The 13,739-nt window shown below is 44.4% G+C and overlaps 1 protein-coding gene across 5 annotated transcripts in view; it reads right to left on the bottom strand.

Annotated features, from left to right (window-relative positions):
- The window catches only part of ENOX1 (ecto-NOX disulfide-thiol exchanger 1), a 723,730-nt gene that overhangs the window by 566,391 nt on the left and 143,600 nt on the right, over nucleotides 1-13,739 (bottom strand). For 4 of the 5 annotated variants that reach the window (XM_068267775.1, XM_068267774.1, XM_068267784.1 and 1 more), the window contains one exon: nucleotides 5,484-5,598. The gene's annotated coding sequence lies outside the window, so the exon portion shown is untranslated. The remainder of the gene's footprint in view (nucleotides 1-5,483; nucleotides 5,599-13,739) is intronic. The other variant, XM_068267776.1, reaches the window with a different exon arrangement.

The raw sequence follows: 13,739 nt of genomic DNA, 5'->3' as shown, positions 1-13,739 counted from the left end.
CACTCTTGGCGCTCCCCCAGCTCCTCCATAGCGCCGGTCCCTGCCTGCGCCCCTTCCCAATCAGCGGGGAGCTGATTGGAGGGAAGGGACACGGGCGGGGACCGGAGCTATGGAGGAGGCGGGGGAGCACCGAGAGTGACAGATCCAGAGGTAAACAGCCGGCTGCAAAATGCTGCGTGTCCACAGCTCGGCGTATGATTTATGGGGGTCAAGCAGAGCACAGGGGGGCCTGTGGGGGGATCGGTATAGCAACAGAGGCTTGGCAGTATATGCAGACCCAGCCTCTGTGTGCAATTAGTGTTCTTAGAACCCACCTCAGGTTCTCTTTAAATGATCACCAGTTTTATGTAGGATCTCAGTTTTCTGTGGAATCACCAATTTCCACTAATTTTATTATTTAGGACTATACAGTAATGGCAATCAACCTGACCAGCACCTTATTGATTGCCAGATACTGTTCAGCAGATTTCCAAAGATCACATTTAATATTTAGTGGTAAGCAGTCCGGTGGAAAGCCAATGAGGGGTTAACCACTACTTGTTCTGGCAAGAAAAATGATCACACTTGGTAATCCATTACTCTATTAAAGAGACTCCGTAACAAAAATTGCATCTTGTTTTTTATCATCCTACAAGTTCCAAAAGCTATTCTAATGTGTTCTGGCTTACTGCAACACTTTCTGCTATCACAGTCTCTGTAATAAATCAATGTATCTTTCCCTTGTCAGACTTGTCAGCCTGTGTCTGGAAGGCTGCCAAGTTCTTCAGTGGTGTGGTTCTGCTATGAACTCCCCCTTTCAGGCCCCTCTCTGCACACTGCCTGTGTGATATTTAGATTAGTGCAGCTTCTCTCTGCTCTCTTATCTTTTTCAAGCTGGATAAATCGTCCTCTGAGCTGGCTGGGCTTTCACATACTGAGGAAATTCAGACAAGGGCAAAGCTGTTTGCAAGAAAAAAAGAGCAGCCTGAAACTTCAGTGCATGAGAGATGCAGGGGGAAAGAAACACACAAATGATCTCTTGAGATTCAAAAGGAAGGGTGTATACAGCCTGCTTGTGTATGGATGTATTTTGTATGTGTGGACATACTGTACATCAACCAACTTCCTGTTTTGGTGGCCATTTTGTTTGTTTATAAACAAACTTTTTAAAACTGTTTTTAACCACTTTTAATGCGACGGGGAGCGGCAAAATTGTGACAGAGGGTAATAGGAGATGTCCCCTAACGCACTGGTATGTTTACTTTTGTGCGATTTTAACAATACAGATTCTCTTTAATATAAAGTATTCCACTAATAGGAAAACATTCTTGTGATCAGGGATGTATCAGGTATCGCTATCTTCAGGCAACATTTTAGGGCTTCTTGCTGTATCAATCCACGGGTGAATTGAGTGGATTCTGTTAGAATTTAAGTATGATATGCTTGAATTCGGAGGCCTCAGTCACTTTACATAACTGGTTTAGTAAAAGGACTGGCTCTGCAGAGTGTCTCTTTAAGGAGAATTTCTCTTAGAGAGAAATAGAGACATTTCTAGAAGCACTGAAGAACATTGTCCTGTGTCTCATACAAGGCCAGAGTGTTTATCAGACAAGATGTACAAACATCCAGGAGGCCTTTTGGTGTAAACATTGAGTGTTTTCATATTTCCTAAAGGTAAACAATAGCCAGGGAACAGAAAACAATACTCTCCTCAGAACAAGGGAACAGGTCATTTTTCCAGTGCATGGGCAGTAAAGTGCTGGTCATGATATCATGTGTTCTTATCAGCCAATAGCAGGCGATGGGTTATTGATCCATCCCTGCTGGTTGATGTCACATTTAACTCTTTAGAGGCTAGTATAAAACAGCCAACGGCTCCTGAGAGCCACTTCTTACTTCCAACTTTCCCTTTTAACTTCAGACTTCACTTCTACTTTCATTCATCTACTTGTATGCTGTATATAGGTCTAAGTGCAACTAGCATAGATGTAACATAAGAGAAAGCCTGGTCTATTCACAAGGGATAGACCAAGTCTGCATGGAACGCATAAGATTCTACAGACCTATTGCTTTGCTGAGGTAACGAAGATAAGATTACTGCTGAACACATCTGTATATCTGTTTTCCGAATAAACATCTTAACCTGTGACGACGTCTAGTTCTATCGCCTGTGCTGTTGCTGTGATGAGTGTCAAGTTATCACACTTTCTGTGATAGGGTGCCGAACAAAGGAGTAGTGTTGTTGCCCATAGCAACCAACAAATATTTATTACAGATTCCAGACCTGGAGAATGTTTTATTAATACATCAAGAGATAATTTGAAGTTTTTAAGGAGATGGAATAAATAACTATTTTTACTTTAAAAGTAACCCGAGATGTGAGACCTATGGACGCTGCCATATTATTTACTTTTAAACAGTACCAGTTGCTTGGTATCCTGCTGCTCTTTCTGGTTTGTAGGGTCTAAATCACACACCTGAAACAAGCATGCGGCTAATCTTGTCAGATTTGTCATAGACATCTGATCTACATGCTTGTTCAGGGTCTATGGCTTAAAGTATTAAAGAGAATCTGTACCAGCCTTTCTCAACCTTTTTACCCTGGAGAAACCCTGCAAATAACTTTTGGATCGCAAGGAACCCCTGCATTTATTTAGCAGGAGGCATGGTCTTTAAAAGTATGTGTAGCTGTTTATTTCACTACTCCCTATTACACTGCCACTCATTATACTGTCTCCTGAGCCCCCAATTTAGTGCTTCTTGTTACAGTACCACCTATTATAGTGTGCTCTATTTTACTTCCCCCACGATGGGGGAAAATGACAAGCAACCCCTGCAGAGTGCTCAAGGAACCCTGGGGTTCCTGGGAACCCTGGTTGAGAAAGCCTGATCTGTACTCTAAAATTCTTACAATAAAAAGCATACCATTCTATTTATTATGTTCTCCTAGGCCCCTCTGTGCTGTTTCTGCCACTCCCTGCTGCAATCCTGGCTTGTAATTGCCAGTTTTAGGCAGTGTTTACAAACAAAAGACATGGCTGCTAACCAGAATGTGATAGGCTGAGAGGAGCTCAGTCTGTGACTCATACAGAGCCTGGAGGGGGCTTGGAGAGGGTGTGTATAGATTCTGCCTATTACAGTAGAGCAGCACATTCCTGCCTTAGCCGAAAAAGCCGTCAAAGGAAAGAAGATTAGATTATTTAACAGAGATAATACAGCCATTGTGCAACTAGGAAAGGCTGCAGTAACACAGACCACATTAGAACAGGTATAGGAACTTATAGGATAGAAGAAATAAGGCTGAAAATGTTGTTACAGAGTCTCATTAAGCTGCGTATTAACCTGGCGATTTTCAGCGATTTGTACACGACGTCGCCAGGTGGGTACAGAACCACGATGGGAACCATCGCTTAGCGTTGCGACGATAACTACAGACTGACACACCGGATCGGATCTTTAACATCCCCGACGACACCACGCAAAGTACTGCGATCGCTGGAAGTCACGTTCACGCCGCCGTGTACGTCGCGTGATCTCGCGCTTAACTTTACTGACAACCGTCGTCAAGGGGGCATCGCAGGAGCCGTCAGGTGGTGAGTACACAGCTTTAGAGGCAGAGGATCAGCAGGACAGCCAGGCAATGTGCATTGTTTAAAAGGAAATAAACAAGTCAGCCCCAATATCCCTTTTACCTCCCGTTCCCTTTAACCGCTGCCTTTCCTTTGGAACACTACCTGCAATCATACCTGACAGTGCCAAGAATATTGGATTAGGTGCAGAGGATTATTTGACACTTTGTTACATTTTTTGAAAAAGTATGATTTATTCAAAGGTTACTGTTGCTTCCCATAGCTGCAGAAGCTACCTGTAAAATCAGTGAATTGCTGGACAATGTCATTTGTGCAAATAGGTAATCTAGTGAATGTTCTGTTGTTAAGCAGCATAGCTGCAGGACATGCTATGTAGCAGTAGGACGTAAGATGTAACAGAGTGTCCTACAAGGCAAGATAAAGTGAAACTTTCTAGCAGATTAAAGACTCCTTAGCAGTGAGGCACTGTGCTAAGCCATTACGGCAAAAGCAAGAAGATACCTTTCAGATCAGTCCACTGTGTGCAAATGAAAGGAAAGCCAAAAAAAACTAGATGTAGTGAATATCCATCATTAGCCATAAATAGAAATGTATCCATGAAACAAATAAATAAATAAAAGAACTTCATCGGCCTTCATGTTCATGCTTTTTCCCAAACAGCGTGCGTTATTGGTTCATCTTCTATTATCTTATATGAACTGAATCAGGTCAGAGCTTTATCCTGAGGCAGTACATGAAGCATGGCCATTTCTTTTAGCTATATAAAAATAAGCATTATTTAGCACAATTATACCCACGGTCTCTCAGGCATAGTTCAAGTTGTGCGCAGGCCCACATGGATACAGCCTTCTGCAGATGTGACATTACACAGGCAGGTCTTACACATCAAATGCTATTTTCTATCCCTGCTGCAAAGATTGAACTCGGCTGTCCATGAACTGTTTGGAACAATGAGAACACTGAGTAGGATCCATGGTATTAAACATTGCTTTTCAAACAGCAGTAAGCAGTGTTTAAAACCGCACACACACAGGTGGAATGGATAACTGTAACCAAGTTATTTTATAAATATTAAAGTGCGATAAAACTCTGGCACAACATTCAATGCAAATGTGTTTTCTTACTTTTTATTACCTGTACAGTTACCATATTTGCTTTTTGTGCACAAGTAATATTATCTCTTTACAAATTACAAGTTCCCGATGTAAGCTCTGAAAGCTGGCATTGCATTTTATTGCAAAGCTGCTGTATTTATATATCAAAATCTATTTAGTGATCACTTCTCAACTGCACACATGCTAGAAGTAGAGAGAGCTCAATTTCAGCACTTTGCTAATGTTTACTAAATGAAGCTGACAAAGGAATGTAGACAAAAGATTATGTTATCACCTCTTTGGGTGAGGCCAGAAGCTTTCCAATGAAGCAAGGAGCTTTCCACTGAAGAATAAAGGGCTGTGTTAAACTATGTAGGAGTATATAGGACAAGAATCTGGGCACCAACCACAAAAAGATCCAATCAAATCAAACCTTAATTGCATCTCCAACAATCCCGACATTGCAAAGTATAGGCCTGATAGGCGTTTCGCAGGTTTAACCTGCTTAATCAGAGGCAAGATTTACATGCTGTGTTAAAATGTTTGAATGCTGTTCTGCTACACAATTGTTTCTGGTAGTAAGTTTAAGGCAGTAAATAATCTTTTAGAGCAATTAACAAATGCTGAATATCATACCAATTTAAATTTACCTTTGCAGTCACCTCTTTTTTTCAGAATATATTCACCATACACAATTCCTCAAGGGGTCAAAGTCATAAAGCCATTGCCAAGGGTCTCACATTAGAGTCCCAGTTAGAGAAGAATTTCACCCACTGATGACATGGCTGGAGACGTGTATGAATATAACATAGATACCCACCTTACCGCAGGACTTCTCTGTATCTTTGTTGTTGGAGATTTCAGTGAATGACATCACACATGTAAGCTCCACTCTCCTTCAAACCTCTGGCCACTATACTTCCTGTTCAAGATGTCTGCAAACATATAGAGAGAGGTGCCTAATTAGATTGACAAAGATTGACATTTTAAATAAGCTTGATAAAGACGCAGCATGCAAAGAGGGGGAATGTTGCTCATGCATGCTTGGTGTCACTTGTGGAGGTCCTGCCACCCTGTACTGTCCTGCCTCCAAGTCTGCCCTGCTACCCTGTCCTGCCCTGCCTCTGAGCCTGTCCTGCTACCCTGTACAGCCCTGCCTTCAATCCTGTCCTGCTACCCTGTACAGCCCTGCCTTCAATCCTGTCCTGCTACCCTGTACTGCCCTGCCTCCAAGCCTGTCCTGCTATCATGTACTGGCCTGCCTTTGAGCCTCTCCTCCTACCCTGTACTGCCCTGCCTCTGAGTCTATCCTGCTACCCTGTACTGCCCTGTCTCTGTGCCTGTCCTCTGAGCCTGTCCTGCTATCCTGTACTGCCCTGCCTCTGAGCCTGTCCTGCAACCCTGTACTGCCCTGCCTCTGAGCCTGTCCTGCTACCCTTTGCTGCCCTGCCTCTGAGCCTGTCCTGCTACCCCTTACTGCCCTGCCTCTGAGCCTGTCCTGCTACCATATACTGCCCTGCCTCTGAGACAGTCCTGCTACACTGTACTGCCCTGCCTCTGAGCCTGTCCTGCTACCCTGTACTGCCCTGCCTCTGAGCCTGTCCTGCTATCCTGTACTGCCCTGCCTCTGAGCCTGTCCTACTACCCTGTACTGTCCTGCCTCTGAGCCTGTCCTGCCCTGCCTCTGAGCCTGTCCTGCTACCCTGTACTGCCTTGCCTGCTACCCTGTACTGCCCTGCCTCTGAGCCTGTCCTGCTACCCTGTGCTGGTCTGCCTCTGTGCCTGTCCTGCTATCCTGTACTGCCCTTCCTCTGAGCTTGTCCTGCTAAACCGGAAATGCCCTGCCTCTGAGCCAATCCTGCTACCCTGTACTGCCCTGCCTCTGAGTCTGTCCTGCTATCCTGTACTGCCCTTCCTCTGAGCCTGTCCTGCTACCCTGTACTGCCCTGCCTCTGTGCCTGTCCTCTGAGCCTGTCCTGCTACCCTGTACTGCCCTCCCTTTGCCTCCCTCTGAGCCTGTCCTGCTACCCTGTACTGAACAGCGACAGGAGTCCTGGCAAGGAGCGGTGAGGACGTTAGGCATGCTGTGGGGTGAGTAGCATGAGGCCAGGAGTGCCAGGTTCCATTTCGGGGGTTCAGCGCTGTGGGGCAAGGACAGGTGGAGGAACACATGCATTAGGGTCTTTAGACCTGCTTCCAGCAGGTGTAAACTATTGCTTATGCCTGACGAGAAGCATGATAAGTGCAATAGGATAGGCTGTTAAGGACTCATTGGGTAATTAGAACAAACCAAGCAAGTTTTTTAACACCTTGCCTGGTGCTAACTGCAATTGGATCAGGCGACATTATCATCGCCTGATTATCGGACTAACCAGCGGTTAATGCTGGGAAGTCTGACAATTGCATCAGGCCCAATTTCAGACTTTGCTGCGGTGTCAGACTTTGCTGCGGTGTCAGACTTTGCTGCAGACAGTGGTCACATGCTACCCGCCAATGCAGCCCGTAACAACCACACATAGTTATCTGCATACAAGAGTCAAAAGAAATCATGAACAAGGACCCTTCCAGATGGCCATCATTATAAGTGTATATCCAGGGGCTTCATGGACAGCATGTTCGGTCACGTCTTGAGAACATGCCGATGAAAACAAGTGTATTATGTCTTATCTTCGGTAATGGCCTGCAATCCTCTCTGTTGTCACCAAGGCTGAGCCCAGCCTGATACAAAGAAACAGAATACACTGTAGCTGAATATTAATCTGCACTTATCTTCACAACTATTGGGTTTTCACTAAGTGAGGCATCTCAAGGTTGCTTGTTGTGCTTGGCATTTAATATGGACGATGTGTTAAATTGCTAATCTTCTGCTGCTAATGCAGAATGCTGATCTGGAAACAGGAGCCCGAGATATTTCAGAGTGGGATAAGCACTGCATGTTTTCAGAATATTTGGGTGGTATTTGTATAATCCCGATCCAGGAGGTCTTATCATGTCCTGCTGCTGTCTTTAGAGTGTAGTATATTTTAAGCCCCCCGAGGCTATCATGTAATATGTAAATACTGTTATTTATAGGTTGTGTTGTGACAGATGACACTTTGTTTACATCAACCGCATAAACAGACATATTTAAGTTGCCTTATAGTACTCTATGGTACAAGTCCTCAGTAAGTGGCACGTGTGCCCCACAGAGTACATCTAACACGTCTATGCAAAGATCTGATTTTTAGATACATGAAAATAGTTTTATATTTAAAGAAAACTTTATATACAGTATAACACAGTTATTGAAATATATTTTGTATTGTTTGGCAAATAAAAATGAATAAACTCCTGCGCCTTAGCAATAAAATGATGCTTACACTTTAATAAAATCAGAGCATACAAAATTATTTAAAAGGCAGTTTAGCATCTGTAAACACACACCCCATAACCTGTATCTAACCAACCAGAATCGGAACATAAATCAAGTTCCCAGTCCCCTTCATTCAGATAGTCCGATGGGCAGCATATATTTGTTTGCATGCACTACAGCAATCTGCAATCCCACAAGTAATAGTCCTGTCAAAGAAAACTTAAAATGGCCTCTCAGAACTTCTTAATGGCAGTTCATAAATCTTCTAGCAATAAAATGTTGCTTACACTTTAATACCATCAGAGCATACAAAATTATATAAAATGTATACACTGACATTCAATATACTGTCAGACCTGCAGGCCTAGTTTAGCACACACCCCATAACCTAAATATAATTGATCTTTTTATCAAGAGAACATGAAGAGAACATATGACTCCCACATGTAACTTATTTTCTATTTTTACTTTACGTCATATCTATTTCTGTGGAAGTCAGGCAATACTTGCTATTAGCTGAAATTCTACGATTTGAAAATGCTAGAATAAAATCGGGCATTATGCTAGCGTACCTTTACTTTTTTCACTAACACAAAGGGGGTAAGAGATGCACAGATTATGGTTAAACTGGGTTAAAACCAACTAAAGAAAGAACGATAAGTTCATATAATTATGACATTTAATAAGCACAGGAAACGCATTTCGTGAGTCAACGCCCACTACCTCAGGCCAAGTAAAGTGCCAGCTACGTGTAGACAGCCAAGAACAGAGCACCCCTTTGTGCTTTTCACCCTCCTCTAGAGGGTGGGTCAGAACTGGGTACCTAGTATAGGACCATTGTTTTTACTAAGATTTTCACCCCTCATCGCAGTTTTTATCAATGAAGTTCTATAAAAAAGTACCTTCATAATGTGCAATTTTTTTTCTAGCGTTCAGAAGCACTACAGTCCACAGAAGGAGTGATGTGATGGAGAAAGTAGTTTTACTCCTGGAATAGGTGGGGGAGGGGACTCATATAACAGAGGGGATGTATAGTGGAGGTGCGGATCGTTATTCACCTGGATCCTAACTTTTCTCTTGTAAATAAAATGCCAGCTAGAGCCTCACTGTTTGCTGCAGACAGATTTATATACTCTGTTATACAAACAGGATCCATAGCAAGGGAGAGTTAGATGAATCACATTTACAGTATAAAGTAAAAAAGAGGACTTCCAGCTTCAAAGCAAATCATACAGCCCAATTTTCCTCAGGCTATGCTAGCCACAGGGAAATCTTTGCAAGACTAACAGAACTATGCAGGTGTATTAAGGGGAATTAGGCAAATAGCTTTCTTCTTTTATGTTTTTGTATAATTAAAACAAAAAAAGCTGTTTTCTTATATAAACAAGTAAATATTCATTTATTTTTTATTCATGAAGCGCTGTCATATTTCCACAGCACTCTACAAGGAACAGCAAATGATTCACATCACTAAAGCTGTATGCAGAGAGAAGTCAACACAATCCAAACCAATCACTGGGGTAGTTTCAACAACCAGTCTGACAGCTGCCAATAGGTTTATACTTATTGGCAAGTAATGTCTTATGGGGAGGGAGGGGTGGCTTCCTGCTGCATCTGGGGATAAAGAAAAAGGTTGAAAAAATAAACTATAGCCTACTGCTTATTCCTTGTGGTTAGAGGTGTGGTGAAGAGAGGGATGGCTGTATTCTACAGGATGAAAAATAGCTAAAACAATTCTGCATTATCTTTTTGCCTGTTAAAAAGTTTTATGTCTGTGCATGGGCATCCGCAGAAAATTTTCCGGGGGGGGGGGGGGGAAGTGGGGAGCAAAAAGTCTGGGTTGGTGTCCTGTGGCGCGCGTAGCGCGCAAAAAAATGGAGCTACGCCGAAAAATGGGTGTGGTCATGAACCAGAATGTGGGTGTGGTCGTGGGTGGAGACAAGTTTACATGAACTAAGCAATGGTGGGACATTAGATTAGGACAGTGGTGGCGAACCTTTTGGAGGTCGAGTGTCCAAACTGCAAAGTCACTTTACTATCACAAAGTGCCAACAGCAATTTAAACTAAATACAAACGTTTTAACTCATACATGAACATTATGGAAAATTATGATGATTCAGCTTTTCCCATAGTCTCGCAGTTAGCAATCATGTGACCCCCAACAAGACAAATTCAGCAATCATGAGACACCCCCCCCCCCCCCCCATCAAGACAAATTCAGCAATCATGAGGCCCCCAACATGACCAACTCAGCAATCATGAGCCCCCCAACAAGACAAATTCAGCAATCATGAGGCCCCCAACAAGACAAATTCCGCAATCATGAGCCCCCCCCCCCCCATCAAGACAAATTCAGCAATCATGAGGCCCCCAACATGACCAACTCAGCAATCATGAGGCCCCCAACAAGACAAATTCAGCAATCATGAGGCCCCCAACAAGACAAATTCAGCAATCATGAGGCCCCCAACAAGACAAATTCAGCAATCATGAGGCCCCCAACAAGACAAATTCAGCAATCTTGAGGCCCCCAACAAATCATGAGGCCCCCAACAAGACAAAGTCAGTAACCATGAGGCCCGCAACAAGACAAATTCAGCAGTCATGAGGCACATAAATAGACAGCTTTTCACATAAATAGGCAGAATGCCCCCTTAATATGTAGACACCTCTCACCTGGCAGCAGTTCCCCAAAATACACTCAATCTGACAGCAGTGGTTCCCCAAAAATAGGTAGCCCCAGGTCTATAGGTGTCCCCAGAATAGGTGGCCAGCGGTATAGATGTCCCCAGAACTGGTAGCCAGGGGTAGAGATGTCCCCAGAACAGGTAGCCAGGGGTATATGTGCCCAGTATATGTAGTCAGGGGTATATGTGCCCAGTATATGTAGGCAGGGGTATATGTGCCCAGTATATGTAGGCAGGGGTATATGTCCCCAGTATATGTAGGCAGGGGTATATGTCCCAGTATATGTAGGCAGGGTTAAATGTCCCAGTATATGTAGCCAGGGGGATATGTCCCAGTATATGTAGCCAGGGGGATATGTCCCAGTATATGTAGGCAGGGGGTATATGTCCCAGTATATGTAGGCAGGAGGTATATGTCCCAGTAAATGTAGCCAGGGGGATATGTCCCAGTATATGTAGGCAGGGGTATATGTCCCAGTATATGTAGGCAGGGGTATATGTCCCAGTATATGTAGTCAGGGGGATATGTCCCAGTATATGTAGGCAGGGGGTATATGTCCCAGTATATGTAGGCAGGGGGTATATGTCCCAGTATATGTAGGCAGGGGGTATATGTCCCAGTATATGTAGCCAGGGGGATATGTCCCAGTATATGTAGGCAGGGGTATATGTCCCTAGAAAAAGTAGCCAGGGGGATATGTCCCAGTATATGTAGGCAGGGGTATATGTCCCAGTATATGTAGCCAGGGGGATATGTCCCAGTATATGTAGCCAGGGGGATATGTCCCAGTATATGTATGCAGGGGTATATGTCCCAGTATATGTAGGCAGGGGTATATGTCCCAGTATATGTAGGCAGGGGTATATGTCCCAGTATATGTAGCCAGGGGGATATGTCCCAGTATATGTAGCCGGGGGTATATGTCCCCAGAAAAAAGTGGCCATGTGTGCCCCAGCACACACAGAGGGAGAGCTATGGGCACTCACCTTAGGGGGCTCTCCCTCCCACTCTCGCTCTCCCCTCCGGAGTACGGAATGGAGTGTGCAGCGGCTGGGCAGCGGGCGGAACTTACCTCGTCTCGTTGCATGCGCCGGATGGATTAGCCGCTACTCTGGTCTGATCCAGACCAGAGTGCGGCACCAGAACTTCCGGCGCAGGAGCGAGACGAGGTAAGTTCCGCCCGCTGCCCAGCCACTGCACACTTCATTCCGGAGGGGACAGCGAGGGAGAGAGAGCCCCTTAAGGTGAGGGAAGGGGGGAGAGACGTCCGCCCTTCCCCACTGTGCCCATAGCTCTCTCTCTTCTCTGCGCTGCTCCCCTCCTTCTGGCTGCACGGGCACGCGGCTGGGGGGGGCAGCGGGCGGCCAGGCTCGGGCAGATGCCCGGTTTTGCCATATGTGCGGACGCCCATGTGTCTGTGACTATTTTGTCCTTCAGAGAAGCTCACAATCTACTGTGCCTTCCTTGGTATAAGGCCAGTTTTGTGAAAAAGCAAATTAAGGTGGCATTATACTCTCAAAAGTAACATTTCAGTAAATACTCTTAAGGTAGCCATACTCTGGTCGATTCACCATCAGATTCGACCAACAGATAGATCCTTTTCTGATCGAATCTGATCAGAGAGGGATTGTATGGCTGCCTTTACTGCAAACAGATTGTGAATCGATTTCATCATGAAAACCAATCACAATCTGTGAAGCTGCCGCCGCTGCCCGCCAGCTATACATTACCTGATCTGGCCGGTGCGACTCCCCCGGTCTCCGCTGTCTTCTTCTCCGCGCTGGTCTCCGGTCTGGCTGGCTTGCTTTACTGAACTTCCTGTCCAGGGGACATTTAAACAGTAGAGGGCGCTCTACTGTTTAAACTTCCTGTCGGGACAGGAAGTTCAAGGAGGCTGCAGCCCTGGAGCCCGGAGAGGAGAAGAAGACAGCGGGGACCGGGGGAGTCACGCCGGCCGGAACAGGTAATATATCTCCGCTGTATTGCGTCGGTTGTCGGGCATTTGAACGCCGCTATCGACACACTCCCGACCCACCGGCGATCGAGAAAAATCTTCCGCACGGACGGATGGGAATCGACGGGAACGATTGATTCCGGATGGAAATCGATCGTTCTGTCAGCGTTTGTGTGACAATTTCACAGCAGATTCGATCACAGTGATCGAATCTGCTGTATATCAGCGGGAAAATCGTTAGGTGTATGGGCCCCTTAAATTATAAAAGGGCATTTACACACATTCCCTGTGTGTGAAACCTTTATTTTCACTGCAGAGAGCAGGAGTAGCTTGATTACAAAGGCAAATGTATTCATTGCCAGCTGAAGCTCTTAGAGGAATGAGTCTTCACTTCTCCCCCTCCCTCTGCTGAACAAGCACATATCCCTGGCAACAGAGTCACTTCAGCATAAGAAAGGGGCAAAGTGAAGACACAAACCCTGAGAGCTTCAGCCAGCAATGATTATATTTGCCAATAACCTGAGATAGGCAAGATTCCCCTGCTCTCTGCAGTGAAAATATACATTTTATTTAGAATATAGCATTTATACTGGAGGCAGTTTTTCAGATTGATGACTGCCCTAGTCATAGTTATCTTGATCAGGTTTGTCGACTATTGATTGCTGAGTGGGCTTAGGACATATTTTCTCTTTGTTACCTTTCTCTCTTTTCTTTTTTCCTTCTCATACGCTTTTCTTCACAGAAAGTTGGATCAACACCTAAAGGTGTTTCAGCTGATGTGAATGTATAGAGTTATGTCTACTACAGACAATAAATGAGGTTGAAACCTATACCTATATGTTTGCTATGAGACTGTACATGTGTAACATTGCACACCATGTACAGAAATGTTACTGTATAAACAGTAGTATTTATTTGTATGCTTAAACTTTCTTTATTAATAATAAAAACTAAGTAAAAAAAAAAAAAGAAATTTGCATATACAATATTCAATATTTTTCTATACAGAAACTGTCCTGGCTGGGATTTAATCTTGGAGCTCTAACATGGCAAAGCCAATTAGTCAAGGTGCATAAACTAA

Source organism: Hyperolius riggenbachi, chromosome 2 (assembly GCF_040937935.1).
Source record: "Hyperolius riggenbachi isolate aHypRig1 chromosome 2, aHypRig1.pri, whole genome shotgun sequence".
Lineage (NCBI taxonomy): Eukaryota > Metazoa > Chordata > Amphibia > Anura > Hyperoliidae > Hyperolius > Hyperolius riggenbachi.
This window is presented reverse-complemented; position numbering and strand designations above follow the sequence as displayed.